This window comes from Amia ocellicauda, chromosome 14 (assembly GCF_036373705.1).
Source record: "Amia ocellicauda isolate fAmiCal2 chromosome 14, fAmiCal2.hap1, whole genome shotgun sequence".
Lineage (NCBI taxonomy): Eukaryota > Metazoa > Chordata > Actinopteri > Amiiformes > Amiidae > Amia > Amia ocellicauda.
Window position 1 is genome coordinate 5,731,348 of NC_089863.1, and position 19,921 is coordinate 5,751,268.

Below are 19,921 nucleotides of genomic sequence, written 5' to 3' on the forward strand. Positions count from 1 at the left end.
TCTTTAATCAGATGGGGGTGATCAAGCCTTTCTTACAAATGGGATGAGTGTTATTTAAGATGCAAAGATTAGTAATGTGATGAATAATATTTTATACACATCTGCTGCGTGAAGAATGCTGACCAGCACCAGTCTACTCAAACACTCCAATATCATCAACAAACTTAGGTTATGTTATGTTCATTATTATGCAGGAGGTAAACCATCTGGTATTTGAATGAGATGTAATCACTTCCAATAGATAAGACTGTAACCTGTCTATCTGAAGATGCAAAAAGGCTTCTCCAAACTCACATGTATATTTATCTATAATCTATATTTATGTTTTATGGAATAAACTTGTTACTTCTTCATCGCTGTATCCTGGGATTTACTAAAACCACTACAGATATAAAGAGCGATAATAATCTTGAATTCAATAAACATGATCCAGTGATTGTGCAGCTCTTGACTGCAGGTCTCTGCGCATACAGGGTGTTTAATGAGTCGCTGAATCGGCGCTGCTGTTTAAACCGAGACAGTCGATACCATCCCACACAGAGATCACCAGACCAGCCCACCTGCTCACTGATTGGGTTAGGAAGAACCGTCACTCAAAACTACTCGACCAATGGAGAGCCATGATCCACGCCTCCCTGTAAATCCCACCCTCACGACAAAACAGCGCCAAAACTCGTAAACGAAAGAAAAAAAATCGAAAGCAAAGAAACTGGCGACGAAAACAAAAAATGCAGCATCACAAGCAAAGACGAGGGCTGCAGGCCAGTCTTGATAAAGTTTTTTTTTTTTTTGATTTCAATACATTTATTTGTTTTCAATTCTATAAATGTTGCATTCGATTTTTTTATTTTTGATCTCAAAATCAATTTTTTGACTAGAGGCAGAGGAGGGTCGTGGTTTGGAGGAGGTGCGACGACGAGGGCTGACTACCGGAGTACTGGCAGGACCAGCACTGAAGGGTGCTGCTATCTCTGAAGCTCCAAAGTCAGCCAGCTCCTCAACCAGCCGCTCCCTGAAGGCCAACTGTGTGAGATGCGCCAGCCCTTTCACCTTGGTCAGGTGCTGGTGCAGGATGAAGGAGTTGACGACAGCAGTGTCCACAAAGTGGTAAAAGAGGGTCTTGTACCACTTCATGGTCTTCTGCAGGACATGGCAGTAGCCGACCAGAGCATCGGACAGGTCGACGCCCCCAATTCCAGCAGTGTAGTCCTTCACGGCACAAGGGATGGGGACATCCTTCCGTATCCAAGCTCCATTCTCCTTCACTCGGCGATTGGCAAAGTCATATAGATATTAATTCATACATACAGTTAGGTCCATAACTGGGTAGATGAGTAGTGGAGGACACCGTGAGCACACTGGCCTGGTCTGGCTACCCAAGTAGGGGTACTGATGCGGAGGTTCCTAGGGGCAGCCATGGGGGAGGAGCAATGGCAGGTAGCGGTCCTCAGGCCACTGCAGGAGGAGCTGCTGACGTGGCACCAGTGGATCACAAAGACAGTGCAACACCTCCACTAGGGTTTCTACAGGGCCAGTGCCGATGAGATGTGGAAGACTTCTGCCGACTGGCAGATGCAAGACGCTGAATCGGCGCTGCTGTTGAAACCGAGACAGTCGATACCATCCCACACAGAGATCACCAGACCAGCCCACCTGCTCACTGATTGGGTTAGGAAGAACCGTCACTCAAAACTACTGGACCAATGGAGAGCCGAGATCCACGCCTCCCTGTAAATCCCACCCTCACGACAAAACAGCGCCAAAACTCGTAAACGAAAGAAAAAAATCAAAAGCAAAGAAACGGGCGACGAAAACAAAATTGCAGCATCGCAAGCAAAGACGGGGGCTGCAGGCCAGTTTTGATAAAGTTTTTTTTTTTTTTTTGCTTTCGATACATTTATTTGTTTTCAATTCTATAAATGTTGCATTCGATTTTTTTATTTTTGATCTCAATATCAATTTTTTGACTAGAGGCAGAGGAGGGTCGTGGTTTGGAGGAGGTGCGACGGCGAGGGCTGACTACCGGAGTACTGGCAGGACCAGCACTGAAGGGTGCTGCTATCTCTGAAGCTCCAAAGTCAGCCAGCTCCTCAACCAGCCGCTCCCTGAAGGCCAACTGTGTGAGATGCGCCAGCCCTTTCACCTTGGTCAGGTGCTGGTGCAGGATGAAGGAGTTGACGACAGCAGTGTCCACAAAGTGGTAAAAGAGGGTCTTGTACCACTTCATGGTCTTCTGCAGGACATGGCAGTAGCCGACCAGAGCATCGGACAGGTCGACGCCCCCAATTCCAGCAGTGTAGTCCTTCACGGCACAAGGGATGGGGACATCCTTCCGTATCCAAGCTCCATTCTCCTTCACTCGGCGATTGGCAAAGTCATATAGATATTAATTCATACATACAGTTAGGTCCATAACTGGGTAGATGAGTAGTGGAGGACACCGTGAGCACACTGGCCTGGTCTGGCTACCCAAGTAGGGGTACTGATGCAGAGGTTCCTAGGGGCAGCCATGGGGGAGGAGCAATGGCAGGTAGCGGTCCTCAGGCCACTGCAGGAGGAGCTGCTGACGTGGCACCAGTGGATCACAAAGACAGTGCAACACCTCCACTAGGGTTTCTACAGGGCCAGTGCCGATGAGATGTGGAAGACTTCTGCCGACTGGCAGATGCAAGACGCTGAATCGGCGCTGCTGTTGAAACCGAGACAGTCGATACCATCCCACACAGAGATCACCAGACCAGCCCACCTGCTCACTGATTGGGTTAGGAAGAACCGTCACTCAAAACTACTGGACCAATGGAGAGCCGAGATCCACGCCTCCCTGTAAATCCCACCCTCACGACAAAACAGCGCCAAAACTCGTAAACGAAAGAAAAAAATCAAAAGCAAAGAAACGGGCGACGAAAACAAAATTGCAGCATCGCAAGCAAAGACGGGGGCTGCAGGCCAGTTTTGATAAAGTTTTTTTTTTTTTTTTTGCTTTCGATACATTTATTTGTTTTCAATTCTATAAATGTTGCATTCGATTTTTTTATTTTTGATCTCAAAATCAATTTTTTGACTAGAGGCAGAGGAGGGTCGTGGTTTGGAGGAGGTGCGACGGCGAGGGCTGACTACCGGAGTACTGGCAGGACCAGCACTGAAGGGTGCTGCTATCTCTGAAGCTCCAAAGTCAGCCAGCTCCTCAACCAGCCGCTCCCTGAAGGCCAACTGTGTGAGATGCGCCAGCCCTTTCACCTTGGTCAGGTGCTGGTGCAGGATGAAGGAGTTGACGACAGCAGTGTCCACAAAGTGGTAAAAGAGGGTCTTGTACCACTTCATGGTCTTCTGCAGGACATGGCAGTAGCCAAGCAGAGCATCGGACAGGTCGACGCCCCCAATTCCAGCAGTGTAGTCCTTCACGGCACAAGGGATGGGGACATCCTTCCGTATCCAAGCTCCATTCTCCTTCACTCGGCGATTGGCAAAGTCATATAGATATATATACATACATACAGTTAGGTCCATAACTGGGTAGATGAGCAGCGGAGGACACCGTGGGCACACTGGCCTGGTCTGGCTACCCAAGTAGGGGTACTGATGCGGAGGTTCCTAGGGGCAGCCATGGGGGAAGAGCATTGGCAGGTAGCGGTCCTCAGGCCACTGCAGGAGGAGCTGCTGACGTGGCACCAGTGCATCACAAAGACAGTGCAACACCACCACTAGGGTTTCTACAGGGCCAGTGCCGATGAGATGTGGAAGACTTCTGCCGACTGGCCAGGAATTGAGAGGAAGGGATTGTGACTGGGTAGCTGAGTTGGCGTGAAGCAGAGAGTGTGTGCCAATGCTATGCGGGAGCGAGCGCCTGTGTGATAGAGAGCAGAATAGAGTGAGATAGGGAGTTAAGTGTAATTGTTTGGGCGTGGGTCTCAGCCGATAGGGGCCTTTTAGATTGTGTTTTTTAAGGCCAATAAACCTTCCTGACGTTGCTTTATACTTGTTGTCTGCTAAAGGAAAAAGACCCCCGCTTGCTACAATACTTTTGTTTGTTAACTTTCGAACTTTGGATTCACTTGACAATAGTACGTCCACCTGCTTCCGCAGTCAGTGCACCAGTCACAATCATAGATTTTATAGATTTGCTTTAACCCTGGCCAGTAGGAATTCGACCTGCCCACATCAAACATCTGCGTCTCTCTGCCCCCGCCCCTCCCCCAAGGCATCGCAGGCTGGCAGGCAGCACAGACACAAGGCTGCGCGCACACAAGAGCAAACCCACAAGCAGTGACCACATAGATACAGAATACTTTGTAAAAAATAATCCCAACGCTGGACGGGCCCCTTCGCTGGCTGGGGCCCCGGGACTCGAGCCCTGGTAAGCCCTTGCAATAAGTAAGCCTGACTACACCTATACTTAAGAATTAAACCGGCTCATCGTTATTGAAAGCGAAGAAAATGTGAACAATCTTCTGTTTTTCACTTCTGACAGATTACATACAAATTTAAATACATTCGCTACATCATGAATGAACCAACTGGCAATATATTGTCTTTGAAATGAACTTTACACCATTCCGCGATACAGCGAATAAAAAGCCTATCATTGAACTTTTATAACGTATATTTTGAAAACAACCACAGTCATACATACAACCTGCTACTTGAGAAACATAAATATTCTACTTTTCAGTACATCTAAACATTTGAATAAGTCGTGAAGTGAACTTACTTTAAGCGCACTCTTCGGTCTGAAGTCATCTGAGGAGCCTTTTCTCAAAGTGGTCTGAAGGAAGAGCACTCGAGCGCTTTCAAATAATGAATCTGGGAACATCTGTGACAGTATCAAACACGTGTTTAATGATTTATTATCCATTATTCGAGTTGCATACTGCAACTTCGGAGTCCTATACGACAAGGTCAGTGTGGAACCGTGTATGCATGTCGTTATCCATCCAACACAAAACTATAATCGTGACTTTTGATCTTTAAAAAACATTGCTCGTGCCACTTTCCTTATGAATACGTTAATAAATAATCGAAGTCTTGTGGAGCTTACATCAGTTCATAATGACACAATCTGTTCCATATTTTGGATCTTTCTATCTCACGAGCGAAGTCACCGCTTCCCTGGTGGTCTAGTGGTTAGGATTCGGCGCTCTCACCGCCGCGGCCCGGGTTCGATTCCCGTTCAGGGAACTCGCTTTTTCCCGCCCCTTCCATAAACGAATGGAAAATCAATAAATCAAAACGAGCACTAATCACGCTAAGTAGAGTGCATGTTATCAAATATGTATTTCCTGACTTCCCGTTTCAATCCTTGTAATGAGGGTGGGAGGTGCTGTATTGTGAGAAGAAGGGCCATGTGCGCTGCTTGCAAAATGCAGGATGCGAAGGTAGCACATTACAAAGGATTGAGGGAGAGAGACGATACTGCATTTCATAATACATCTTGAGACAGGTGTGAATTCTCACACTGTCAGAGAGTTGGCGCTGTCTTGGAAATATTACAGTGGTGGGTCCAAGGAGACACTTTTGTAAGTCAATCTTATTTGCACGCTTGTATTATTTCATGCTAATTTGTCTTTGAGTGACCATCTAGGGAGGCATGTAAGAAATGCTGGAAATAAACTCATTCATGAACGGAAAAGATGTTCAGTTAAACTTCCGCAGTTTATTGTTAACCTATTTCTTGCTTTAATTTACTAATGTGATCTTTATATGTGACATGGGAATCGAGAATTAGTCAAAGGTATTGAAGAGGTTACTACTGTAATTTGTGAGTTGTTGAATACTATAGAGGGAGGGCTGGAAGACTAAAGGGGATGTAAAATATACATTCTTTTTTTGTTTTGATTAGAGAAACATTGGTTTGAGCACCAGTTGAGCTTAAAACGTTTGAATTTAGGAGGAGATTAAGGTTAACCATCAACGGCTTTAAGGAAATCCCTGGTTTTGTTGTCCGTGAGAGCTGTTTGTATGTGTTCAGTTAGCAGTAAAGTGGCTGATGCAAGACAATATTTTTGTGCAAAAGACAAACTGATTTTCAGATTCTGATTCTGAGATTCTAAATAAAAAACTGGCCAGTAAGTATTTTTCCAAATATTTTTTAGAACAGGTACAATGCTGATGGGTCTGTAGTTCGAAATGTGTTCTTTAATCAGATGGGGGTGATCAAGCCTTTCTTACAAATGGGATGAGTGTTATTTAAGATGCAAAGATTAGTAATGTGATGAATAATATTTTATACACATCTGCTGCGTGAAGAATGCTGACCAGCACCAGTCTACTCAAACACTCCAATATCATCAACAAACTTAGGTTATGTTATGTTCATTATTATGCAGGAGGTAAACCATCTGGTATTTGAATGAGATGTAATCACTTCCAATAGATAAGACTGTAACCTGTCTATCTGAAGATGCAAAAAGGCTTCTCCAAACTCACATGTATATTTATCTATAATCTATATTTATGTTTTATGGAATAAACTTGTTACTTCTTCATCGCTGTATCCTGGGATTTACTAAAACCACTACAGATATAAAGAGCGATAATAATCTTGAATTCAATAAACATGATCCAGTGATTGTGCAGCTCTTGACTGCACGTCTCTGCGCATACAGGGTGTTTAATGAGTCGCTGAATCGGCGCTGCTGTTTAAACCGAGACAGTCGATACCATCCCACACAGAGATCACCAGACCAGCCCACCTGCTCACTGATTGGGTTAGGAAGAACCGTCACTCAAAACTACTCGACCAATGGAGAGCCATGATCCACGCCTCCCTGTAAATCCCACCCTCACGACAAAACAGCGCCAAAACTCGTAAACGAAAGAAAAAAAATCGAAAGCAAAGAAACTGGCGACGAAAACAAAAAATGCAGCATCACAAGCAAAGACGAGGGCTGCAGGCCAGTCTTGATAAAGTTTTTTTTTTTTTTGATTTCAATACATTTATTTGTTTTCAATTCTATAAATGTTGCATTCGATTTTTTTATTTTTGATCTCAAAATCAATTTTTTGACTAGAGGCAGAGGAGGGTCGTGGTTTGGAGGAGGTGCGACGACGAGGGCTGACTACCGGAGTACTGGCAGGACCAGCACTGAAGGGTGCTGCTATCTCTGAAGCTCCAAAGTCAGCCAGCTCCTCAACCAGCCGCTCCCTGAAGGCCAACTGTGTGAGATGCGCCAGCCCTTTCACCTTGGTCAGGTGCTGGTGCAGGATGAAGGAGTTGACGACAGCAGTGTCCACAAAGTGGTAAAAGAGGGTCTTGTACCACTTCATGGTCTTCTGCAGGACATGGCAGTAGCCGACCAGAGCATCGGACAGGTCGACGCCCCCAATTCCAGCAGTGTAGTCCTTCACGGCACAAGGGATGGGGACATCCTTCCGTATCCAAGCTCCATTCTCCTTCACTCGGCGATTGGCAAAGTCATATAGATATTAATTCATACATACAGTTAGGTCCATAACTGGGTAGATGAGTAGTGGAGGACACCGTGAGCACACTGGCCTGGTCTGGCTACCCAAGTAGGGGTACTGATGCGGAGGTTCCTAGGGACAGCCATGGGGGAGGAGCAATGGCAGGTAGCGGTCCTCAGGCCACTGCAGGAGGAGCTGCTGACGTGGCACCAGTGGATCACAAAGACAGTGCAACACCTCCACTAGGGTTTCTACAGGGCCAGTGCCGATGAGATGTGGAAGACTTCTGCCGACTGGCAGATGCAAGACGCTGAATCGGCGCTGCTGTTGAAACCGAGACAGTCGATACCATCCCACACAGAGATCACCAGACCAGCCCACCTGCTCACTGATTGGGTTAGGAAGAACCGTCACTCAAAACTACTGGACCAATGGAGAGCCGAGATCCACGCCTCCCTGTAAATCCCACCCTCACGACAAAACAGCGCCAAAACTCGTAAACGAAAGAAAAAAATCAAAAGCAAAGAAACGGGCGACGAAAACAAAATTGCAGCATCGCAAGCAAAGACGGGGGCTGCAGGCCAGTTTTGATAAAGTTTTTTTTTTTTTTTTTGCTTTCGATACATTTATTTGTTTTCAATTCTATAAATGTTGCATTCGATTTTTTTATTTTTGATCTCAAAATCAATTTTTTGACTAGAGGCAGAGGAGGGTCGTGGTTTGGAGGAGGTGCGACGGCGAGGGCTGACTACCGGAGTACTGGCAGGACCAGCACTGAAGGGTGCTGCTATCTCTGAAGCTCCAAAGTCAGCCAGCTCCTCAACCAGCCGCTCCCTGAAGGCCAACTGTGTGAGATGCGCCAGCCCTTTCACCTTGGTCAGGTGCTGGTGCAGGATGAAGGAGTTGACGACAGCAGTGTCCACAAAGTGGTAAAAGAGGGTCTTCTACCACTTCATGGTCTTCTGCAGGACATGGCAGTAGCCAAGCAGAGCATCGGAAAGGTCGACGCCCCCAATTCCAGCAGTGTAGTCCTTCACGGCACAAGGGATGGGGACATCCTTCCGTATCCAAGCTCCATTCTCCTTCACTCGGCGATTGGCAAAGTCATATAGATATATATACATACATACAGTTAGGTCTATAACTGGGTAGAGGAGCAGCGGAGGACACCGTGGGCACACTGGCCTGGTCTGGCTACCCAAGTAGGGGTACTGATGCGGAGGTTCCTAGGGGCATCCATGGGGGAAGAGCATTGGCAGGTAGCGGTCCTCAGGCCACTGCAGGAGGAGCTGCTGACGTGGCACCAGTGCATCACAAAGACAGTGCAACACCACCACTAGGGTTTCTACAGGGCCAGTGCCGATGAGATGTGGAAGACTTCTGCCGACTGGCCAGGAATTGAGAGGAAGGGATTGTGACTGGGTAGCTGAGTTGGCGTGAAGCAGAGAGTGTGTGCCAATGCTATGCGGGAGCGAGCGCCTGTGTGATAGAGAGCATAATAGAGTGAGATAGGGAGTTAAGTGTAATTGTTTGGGCGTGGGTCTCAGCCGATAGGGGCCTTTTAGATTGTGTTTTTTAAGGCCAATAAACCTTCCTGACGTTGCTTTATACTTGTTGTCTGCTAAAGGAAAAAGACCCCCGCTTGCTACAATACTTTTGTTTGTTAACTTTCGAACTTTGGATTCACTTGACAATAGTACGTCCACCTGCTTCCGCAGTCAGTGCACCAGTCACAATCATAGATTTTATAGATTTGCTTTAACCCTGGCCAGTAGGAATTCGACCTGCCCACATCAAACATCTGCGTCTCTCTGCCCCCGCCCCTCCCCCAAGGCATCGCAGGCTGGCAGGCAGCACAGACACAAGGCTGCGCGCACACAAGAGCAAACCCACAAGCAGTGACCACATAGATACAGAATACTTTGTAAAAAATAATCCCAACGCTGGACGGGCCCCTTCGCTGGCTGGGGCCCCGGGACTCGAGCCCTGGTAAGCCCTTGCAATAAGTAAGCCTGACTACACCTATACTTAAGAATTAAACCGGCTCATCGTTATTGAAAGCGAAGAAAATGTGAACAATCTTCTGTTTTTCACTTCTGACAGATTACATCATGAATGAACCAACTGGCAATATATTGTCTTTGAAATGAACTTTACACCATTCCGCGATACAGCGAATAAAAAGCCTATCATTGAACTTTTATAACGTATATTTTGAAAACAACCACAGTCATACATACAACCTGCTACTTGAGAAACATAAATATTCTACTTTTCAGTACATCTAAACATTTGAATAAGTCGTGAAGTGAACTTACTTTAAGCGCACTCTTCGGTCTGAAGTCATCTGAGGAGCCTTTTCTCAAAGTGGTCTGAAGGAAGAGCACTCGAGCGCTTTCAAATAATGAATCTGGGAACATCTGTGACAGTATCAAACACGTGTTTAATGATTTATTATCCATTATTCGAGTTGCATACTGCAACTTCGGAGTCCTATACGACAAGGTCAGTGTGGAACCGTGTATGCATGTCGTTATCCATCCAACACAAAACTATAATCGTGACTTTTGATCTTTAAAAAACATTGCTCGTGCCACTTTCCTTATGAATACGTTAATAAATAATCGAAGTCTTGTGGAGCTTACATCAGTTCATAATGACACAATCTGTTCCATATTTTGGATCTTTCTATCTCACGAGCAAAGTCACCGCTTCCCTGGTGGTCTAGTGGTTAGGATTCGGCGCTCTCACCGCCGCGGCCCGGGTTCGATTCCCGGTCAGGGAACTCGCTCTTTCCCGCCCCTTCCATAAGCGAATGGAAAATCAATAAATCAAATCTATTCACGCTAAGTAGAGTGCATGTTATCAAATATGTATTTCCTGACTTCCCGTTTCAATCCTTGTAATGAGGGTGGGAGGTGCTGTATTGTGAGAAGAAGGGCCATGTGCGCTGCTTGCAAAATGCAGGATGCGAAGGTAGCACATTACAAAGGATTGAGGGAGAGAGACGATACTGCATTTCATAATACATCTTGAGACAGGTGTGAATTCTCACACTGTCAGAGAGTTGGTGCTGTCTTGGAAATATTACAGTGGTGGGTCCAAGGAGACACTTTTGTAAGTCAATCTTATTTGCACGCTTGTATTATTTCATGCTAATTTGTCTTTGAGTGACCATCTAGGGAGGCATGTAAGAAATGCTGGAAATAAACTCATTCATGAACGGAAAAGATGTTCAGTTAAACTTCCGCAGTTTATTGTTAACCTATTTCTTGCTTTAATTTACTAATGTGATCTTTATAAGTGACATGGGAATCGAGAATTAGTCAAAGGTATTGAAGAGGTTACTACTGTAATTTGTGAGTTGTTGATTACTATAGAGGGAGGGCTGGAAGACTTAAGGGGATCTAAAATATACATTCTTTTTTTGTTTTGATTAGAGAAACATTGGTTTGAGCACCAGTTGAGCTTAAAACGTTTGAATTTAGGAGGAGATTAAGGTTAACCATCAACGGCTTTAAGGAAATCCCTGGTTTTGTTGTCCGTGAGAGCTGTTTGTATGTGTTCAGTTAGCAGTAAAGTGGCTGATGCAAGACGATCTTTTTGTGCAAAAGACAAACTGATTTTCAGATTCTGATTCTGAGATTCTAAATAAAAAACTGGCCAGTAAGTATTTTTCCAAATATTTTTTAGAACAGGTACAATGCTGATGGGTCTGTAGTTCGAAATGTGTTCTTTAATCAGATGGGGGTGATCAAGCCTTTCTTACAAATGGGATGAGTGTTATTTAAGATGCAAAGATTAGTAATGTGATGAATAATATTTGATACACATCTGTTGCGTGAAGAATGCTGACCAGCACCAGTCTACTCAAACACTCCAATATCAGCAACAAACTTAGGTTATGTTATGTTCATTATTATGCAGGAGGTAAACCATCTGGTATTTGAATGAGATGTAATCACTTCCAATAGATAAGACTGTAACCTGTCTATCTGAAGATGGAAAAAGGCTTCTCCAAACTCACATGTATATTTATCTATAATCTATATTTATGTTTTATGGAATAAACTTGTTACTTCTTCATCGCTGTATCCTGGGATTTACTAAAACCACTACAGATATAAAGAGCGATAATAGTCTTGAATTCAATAAACATGATCCAGTGATTGTGCAGCTCTTGACTGCAGGTCTCTGCGCATACAGGGTGTTTAATGAGTCGCTGAATCGGCGCTGCTGTTTAAACCGAGACAGTCGATACCATCCCACACAGAGATCACCAGACCAGCCCACCTGCTCACTGATTGGGTTAGGAAGAACCGTCACTCAAAACTACTCGACCAATGGAGAGCCATGATCCACGCCTCCCTGTAAATCCCACCCTCACGACAAAACAGCGCCAAAACTCGTAAACGAAAGAAAAAAAATCGAAAGCAAAGAAACTGGCGACGAAAACAAAAAATGCAGCATCACAAGCAAAGACGAGGGCTGCAGGCCAGTCTTGATAAAGTTTTTTTTTTTTTTGATTTCAATACATTTATTTGTTTTCAATTCTATAAATGTTGCATTCGATTTTTTTATTTTTGATCTCAAAATCAATTTTTTGACTAGAGGCAGAGGAGGGTCGTGGTTTGGAGGAGGTGCGACGGCGAGGGCTGACTACCGGAGTACTGGCAGGACCAGCACTGAAGGGTGCTGCTATCTCTGAAGCTCCAAAGTCAGCCAGCTCCTCAACCAGCCGCTCCCTGAAGGCCAACTGTGTGAGATGCGCCAGCCCTTTCACCTTGGTCAGGTGCTGGTGCAGGATGAAGGAGTTGACGACAGCAGTGTCCACAAAGTGGTAAAAGAGGGTCTTGTACCACTTCATGGTCTTCTGCAGGACATGGCAGTAGCCGACCAGAGCATCGGACAGGTCGACGCCCCCAATTCCAGCAGTGTAGTCCTTCACGGCACAAGGGATGGGGACATCCTTCCGTATCCAAGCTCCATTCTCCTTCACTCGGCGATTGGCAAAGTCATATAGATATTAATTCATACATACAGTTAGGTCCATAACTGGGTAGATGAGTAGTGGAGGACACCGTGAGCACACTGGCCTGGTCTGGCTACCCAAGTAGGGGTACTGATGCAGAGGTTCCTAGGGGCAGCCATGGGGGAGGAGCAATGGCAGGTAGCGGTCCTCAGGCCACTGCAGGAGGAGCTGCTGACGTGGCACCAGTGGATCACAAAGACAGTGCAACACCTCCACTAGGGTTTCTACAGGGCCAGTGCCGATGAGATGTGGAATACTTCTGCCGACTGGCAGATGCAAGACGCTGAATCGGCGCTGCTGTTGAAACCGAGACAGTCGATACCATCCCACACAGAGATCACCAGACCAGCCCACCTGCTCACTGATTGGGTTAGGAAGAACCGTCACTCAGAACTACTGGACCAATGGAGAGCCGAGATCCACGCCTCCCTGTAAATCCCACCCTCACGACAAAACAGCGCCAAAACTCGTAAACGAAAGAAAAAAATCAAAAGCAAAGAAACGGGCGACGAAAACAAAATTGCAGCATCGCAAGCAAAGACGGGGGCTGCAGGCCAGTTTTGATAAAGTTTTTTTTTTTTTTTTTGCTTTCGATACATTTATTTGTTTTCAATTCTATAAATGTTGCATTCGATTTTTTTATTTTTGATCTCAAAATCAATTTTTTGACTAGAGGCAGAGGAGGGTCGTGGTTTGGAGGAGGTGCGACGGCGAGGGCTGACTACCGGAGTACTGGCAGGACCAGCACTGAAGGGTGCTGCTATCTCTGAAGCTCCAAAGTCAGCCAGCTCCTCAACCAGCCGCTCCCTGAAGGCCAACTGTGTGAGATGCGCCAGCCCTTTCACCTTGGTCAGGTGCTGGTGCAGGATGAAGGAGTTGACGACAGCAGTGTCCACAAAGTGGTAAAAGAGGGTCTTCTACCACTTCATGGTCTTCTGCAGGACATGGCAGTAGCCAAGCAGAGCATCGGACAGGTCGACGCCCCCAATTCCAGCAGTGTAGTCCTTCACGGCACAAGGGATGGGGACATCCTTCCGTATCCAAGCTCCATTCTCCTTCACTCGGCGATTGGCAAAGTCATATAGATATTAATTCATACATACAGTTAGGTCCATAACTGGGTAGATGAGTAGTGGAGGACACCGTGAGCACACTGGCCTGGTCTGGCTACCCAAATAGGGGTACTGATGCAGAGGTTCCTAGGGGCAGCCATGGGGGAGGAGCAATGGCAGGTAGCGGTCCTCAGGCCACTGCAGGAGGAGCTGCTGACGTGGCACCAGTGGATCACAAAGACAGTGCAACACCTCCACTAGGGTTTCTACAGGGCCAGTGCCGATGAGATGTGGAATACTTCTGCCGACTGGCAGATGCAAGACGCTGAATCGGCGCTGCTGTTGAAACCGAGACAGTCGATACCATCCCACACAGAGATCACCAGACCAGCCCACCTGCTCACTGATTGGGTTAGGAAGAACCGTCACTCAGAACTACTGGACCAATGGAGAGCCGAGATCCACGCCTCCCTGTAAATCCCACCCTCACGACAAAACAGCGCCAAAACTCGTAAACGAAAGAAAAAAATCAAAAGCAAAGAAACGGGCGACGAAAACAAAATTGCAGCATCGCAAGCAAAGACGGGGGCTGCAGGCCAGTTTTGATAAAGTTTTTTTTTTTTTTTTTGCTTTCGATACATTTATTTGTTTTCAATTCTATAAATGTTGCATTCGATTTTTTTATTTTTGATCTCAAAATCAATTTTTTGACTAGAGGCAGAGGAGGGTCGTGGTTTGGAGGAGGTGCGACGGCGAGGGCTGACTACCGGAGTACTGGCAGGACCAGCACTGAAGGGTGCTGCTATCTCTGAAGCTCCAAAGTCAGCCAGCTCCTCAACCAGCCGCTCCCTGAAGGCCAACTGTGTGAGATGCGCCAGCCCTTTCACCTTGGTCAGGTGCTGGTGCAGGATGAAGGAGTTGACGACAGCAGTGTCCACAAAGTGGTAAAAGAGGGTCTTCTACCACTTCATGGTCTTCTGCAGGACATGGCAGTAGCCAAGCAGAGCATCGGACAGGTCGACGCCCCCAATTCCAGCAGTGTAGTCCTTCACGGCACAAGGGATGGGGACATCCTTCCGTATCCAAGCTCCATTCTCCTTCACTCGGCGATTGGCAAAGTCATATAGATATATATACATACATACAGTTAGGTCCATAACTGGGTAGATGAGCAGCGGAGGACACCGTGGGCACACTGGCCTGGTCTGGCTACCCAAGTAGGGGTACTGATGCGGAGGTTCCTAGGGGCAGCCATGGGGGAAGAGCATTGGCAGGTAGCGGTCCTCAGGCCACTGCAGGAGGAGCTGCTGACGTGGCTCCAGTGCATCACAAAGACAGTGCAACACCACCACTAGGGTTTCTACAGGGCCAGTGCCGATGAGATGTGGAAGACTTCTGCCGACTGGCCAGGAATTGAGAGGAAGGGATTGTGACTGGGTAGCTGAGTTGGCGTGAAGCAGAGAGTGTGTGCCAATGCTATGCGGGAGCGAGCGCCTGTGTGATAGAGAGCAGAATAGAGTGAGATAGGGAGTTAAGTGTAATTGTTTGGGCGTGGGTCTCAGCCGATAGGGGCCTTTTAGATTGTGTTTTTTAAGGCCAATAAACCTTCCTGACGTTGCTTTATACTTGTTGTCTGCTAAAGGAAAAAGACCCCCGCTTGCTACAATACTTTTGTTTGTTAACTTTCGAACTTTGGATTCACTTGACAATAGTACGTCCACCTGCTTCCGCAGTCAGTGCACCAGTCACAATCATAGATTTTATAGATTTGCTTTAACCCTGGCCAGTAGGAATTCGACCTGCCCACATCAAACATCTGCGTCTCTCTGCCCCCGCCCCTCCCCCAAGCCATCGCAGGCTGGCAGGCAGCACAGACACAAGGCTGCGTGCACACAAGAGCAAACCCACAAGCAGTGACCACATAGATACAGAATACTTTGTAAAAAATAATCCCAACGCTGGACGGGCCCCTTCGCTGGCTGGGGCCCCGGGACTCGAGCCCTGGTAAGCCCTTGCAATAAGTAAGCCTGACTACACCTATACTTAAGAATTAAACCGGCTCATCGTTATTGAAAGCGAAGAAAATGTGAACAATCTTCTGTTTTTCACTTCTGACAGATTACATACAAATTTAAATACATTCGCTACATCATGAATGAACCAACTGGCAATATATTGTCTTTGAAATGAACTTTACACCATTCCGCGATACAGCGAATAAAAAGCCTATCATTGAACTTTTATAACGTATATTTTGAAAACAACCACAGTCATACATACAACCTGCTACTTGAGAAACATAAATATTCTACTTTTCAGTACATCTAAACATTTGAATAAGTCGTGAAGTGAACTTACTTTAAGCGCACTCTTCGGTCTGAAGTCATCTGAGGAGCCTTTTCTCAAAGTGGTCTGAAGGAAGAGCACTCGAGCGCTTTCAAATAATGAATCTGGGAACATCTGTGACAGTATCAAACACGTGTTTAATGATTTATTATCCATTATTCGAGTTGCATACTGCAACTTCGGAGTCCTATACGACAAGGTCAGTGTGGAACCGTGTATGCATGTCGTTATCCATCCAACACAAAACTATAATCGTGACTTTTGATCTTTAAAAAACATTGCTCGTGCCACTTTCCTTATGAATACGTTAATAAATAATCGAAGTCTTGTGGAGCTTACATCAGTTCATAATGACACAATCTGTTCCATATTTTGGATCTTTCTATCTCACGAGCTAAGTCACCGCTTCCCTGGTGGTCTAGTGGTTAGGATTCGGCGCTCTCACCGCCGCGGCCCGGGTTCGATTCCCGGTCAGGGAACTCGCTCTTTCCCGCCCCTTCCATAAACAAATGGAAAATCAATAAATCAAATCTATTCACGCTAAGTAGAGTGCATGTTATCAAATATGTATTTCCTGACTTTTCCCGTTTCAATCTTTGTAATGAGGGTGGGAGGTGCTGTATTGTGAGAAGAAGGGCCATGTGCGCTGCTTGCAAAATGCAGGATGCGAAGGTAGCACATTACAACGGATTGAGGGAGAGAGACGATACTGCATTTCATAATACATCTTGAGACAGGTGTGGATGCTCACACTGTCAGAGAGTTGGCGCTGTCTTGGAAATATTACAGTGGTGGGTCCAAGGAGACACTTTTGTAAGTCAATCTTATTTGCACGCTTGTATTATTTCCTGACGGCTGCTAATTTGTCTTTGAGTGACCATCTAGGGAGGCATGTAAGAAATGCTGGAAATAAACTCATTCATGAACGGAAAAGATGTTCAGTTAAACTTCCGCAGTTTATTGTTAACCTATTTCTTGCTTTAATTTACTAATGTGATCTTTATAAGTGACATGGGAATCGAGAATTAGTCAAAGGTATTGAAGAGGTTACTACTGTAATTTGTGAGTTGTTGATTACTATAGAGGGAGGGCTGGAAGACTTAAGGGGATCTAAAATATACATTCTTTTTTTGTTTTGATTAGAGAAACATTGGTTTGAGCACCAGTTGAGCTTAAAACGTTTGAATTTAGGAGGAGATTAAGGTTAACCATCAACGGCTTTAAGGAAATCCCTGGTTTTGTTGTCCGTGAGAGCTGTTTGTATGTGTTCAGTTAGCAGTAAAGTGGCTGATGCAAGACAATATTTTTGTGCAAAAGACAAACTGATTTTCAGATTCTGATTCTGAGATTCTAAATAAAAAACTGGCCAGTAAGTATTTTTCCAAATATTTTTTAGAACAGGTACAATGCTGATGGGTCTGTAGTTCGAAATGTGTTCTTTAATCAGATGGGGGTGATCAAGCCTTTCTTACAAATGGGATGAGTGTTATTTAAGATGCAAAGATTAGTAATGTGATGAATAATATTTTATACACATCTGCTGCGTGAAGAATGCTGACCAGCACCAGTCTACTCAAACACTCCAATATCAGCAACAAACTTAGGTTATGTTATGTTCATTATTATGCAGGAGGTAAACCATCTGGTATTTGAATGAGATGTAATCACTTCCAATAGATAAGACTGTAACCTGTCTATCTGAAGATGCAAAAAGGCTTCTCCAAACTCACATGTATATTTATCTATAATCTATATTTATGCTTTATGGAATAAACTTGTTACTTCTTCATCGCTGTATCCTGGGATTTACTAAAACCACTACAGATATAAAGAGCGATAATAATCTTGAATTCAATAAACATGATCCAGTGATTGTGCAGCTCTTGACTGCAGGTCTCTGCGCATACAGGGTGTTTAATGAGTCGCTGAATCGGCGCTGCTGTTTAAACCGAGACAGTCGATACCATCCCACACAGAGATCACCAGACCAGCCCACCTGCTCACTGATTGGGTTAGGAAGAACCGTCACTCAAAACTACTCGACCAATGGAGAGCCATGATCCACGCCTCCCTGTAAATCCCACCCTCACGACAAAACAGCGCCAAAACTCGTAAACGAAAGAAAAAAAATCGAAAGCAAAGAAACTGGCGACGAAAACAAAAAATGCAGCATCACAAGCAAAGACGAGGGCTGCAGGCCAGTCTTGATAAAGTTTTTTTTTTTTTTGATTTCAATACATTTATTTGTTTTCAATTCTATAAATGTTGCATTCGATTTTTTTATTTTTGATCTCAAAATCAATTTTTTGACTAGAGGCAGAGGAGGGTCGTGGTTTGGAGGAGGTGCGACGGCGAGGGCTGACTACCGGAGTACTGGCAGGACCAGCACTGAAGGGTGCTGCTATCTCTGAAGCTCCAAAGTCAGCCAGCTCCTCAACCAGCCGCTCCCTGAAGGCCAACTGTGTGAGATGCGCCAGCCCTTTCACCTTGGTCAGGTGCTGGTGCAGGATGAAGGAGTTGACGACAGCAGTGTCCACAAAGTGGTAAAAGAGGGTCTTCTACCACTTCATGGTCTTCTGCAGGACATGGCAGTAGCCGACCAGAGCATCGGACAGGTCGACGCCCCCAATTCCAGCAGTGTAGTCCTTCACGGCACAAGGGATGGGGACATCCTTCCGTATCCAAGCTCCATTCTCCTTCACTCGGCGATTGGCAAAGTCATATAGATATATATACATACATACAGTTAGGTCCATAACTGGGTAGATGAGCAGCGGAGGACACCGTGGGCACACTGGCCTGGTCTGGCTACCCAAGTAGGGGTACTGATGCAGAGGTTCCTAGGGGCAGCCATGAGGGAGGAGCAATGGCAGGTAGCGGTCCTCAGGCCACTGCAGGAGGAGCTGCTGACGTGGCACCAGTGGATCACAAAGACAGTGCAACACCTCCACTAGGGTTTCTACAGGGCCAGTGCCGATGAGATGTGGAAGACTTCTGCCGACTGGCAGATGCAAGACGCTGAATCGGCGCTGCTGTTGAAACCGAGACAGTCGATACCATCCCACACAGAGATCACCAGACCAGCCCACCTGCTCACTGATTGGGTTAGGAAGAACCGTCACTCAAAACTACTGGACCAATGGAGAGCCGAGATCCACGCCTCCCTGTAAATCCCACCCTCACGACAAAACAGCGCCAAAACTCGTAAACGAAAGAAAAAAATCAAAAGCAAAGAAACGGGCGACGAAAACAAAATTGCAGCATCGCAAGCAAAGACGGGGGCTGCAGGCCAGTTTTGATAAAGTTTTTTTTTTTTTTTTTGCTTTCGATACATTTATTTGTTTTCAATTCTATAAATGTTGCATTCGATTTTTTTATTTTTGATCTCAAAATCAATTTTTTGACTAGAGGCAGAGGAGGGTCGTGGTTTGGAGGAGGTGCGACGGCGAGGGCTGACTACCGGAGTACTGGCAGGACCAGCACTGAAGGGTGCTGCTATCTCTGAAGCTCCAAAGTCAGCCAGCTCCTCAACCAGCCGCTCCCTGAAGGCCAACTGTGTGAGATGCGCCAGCCCTTTCACCTTGGTCAGGTGCTGGTGCAGGATGAAGGAGTTGACGACAGCAGTGTCCACAAAGTGGTAAAAGAGGGTCTTGTACCACTTCATGGTCTTCTGCAGGACATGGCAGTAGCCAAGCAGAGCATCGGACAGGTCGACGCCCCCAATTCCAGCAGTGTAGTCCTTCACGGCACAAGGGATGGGGACATCCTTCCGTATCCAAGCTCCATTCTCCTTCACTCGGCGATTGGCAAAGTCATATTGATATATATACATACATACAGTTAGGTCCATAACTGGGTAGATGAGCAGCGGAGGACACCGTGGGCACACTGGCCTGGTCTGGCTACCCAAGTAGGGGTACTGATGCGGAGGTTCCTAGGGGCAGCCATGGGGGAAGAGCATTGGCAGGTAGCGGTCCTCAGGCCACTGCAGGAGGAGCTGCTGACGTGGCACCAGTGCATCACAAAGACAGTGCAACACCACCACTAGGGTTTCTACAGGGCCAGTGCCGATGAGATGTGGAAGACTTCT

At 46.0% G+C, this 19,921-nt stretch overlaps 3 non-coding genes across 3 annotated transcripts; all 3 read left to right on the forward strand.

The window, feature by feature from the left end:
- Positions 1 to 5,103: 5,103 nt before the first annotated feature.
- trnae-cuc (transfer RNA glutamic acid (anticodon CUC)) lies at positions 5,104 to 5,175 on the forward strand. Its single transcript has one exon. It is a non-coding gene; the product is annotated as a tRNA-Glu (tRNA).
- Positions 5,176 to 10,114: 4,939 nt separating this feature from the next.
- Positions 10,115 to 10,186, forward strand: trnae-cuc (transfer RNA glutamic acid (anticodon CUC)). The gene has a single exon. It is a non-coding gene; the product is annotated as a tRNA-Glu (tRNA).
- Positions 10,187 to 16,238: 6,052 nt separating this feature from the next.
- trnae-cuc (transfer RNA glutamic acid (anticodon CUC)) lies at positions 16,239 to 16,310 on the forward strand. The gene has a single exon. It is a non-coding gene; the product is annotated as a tRNA-Glu (tRNA).
- Positions 16,311 to 19,921: the final 3,611 nt, after the last annotated feature.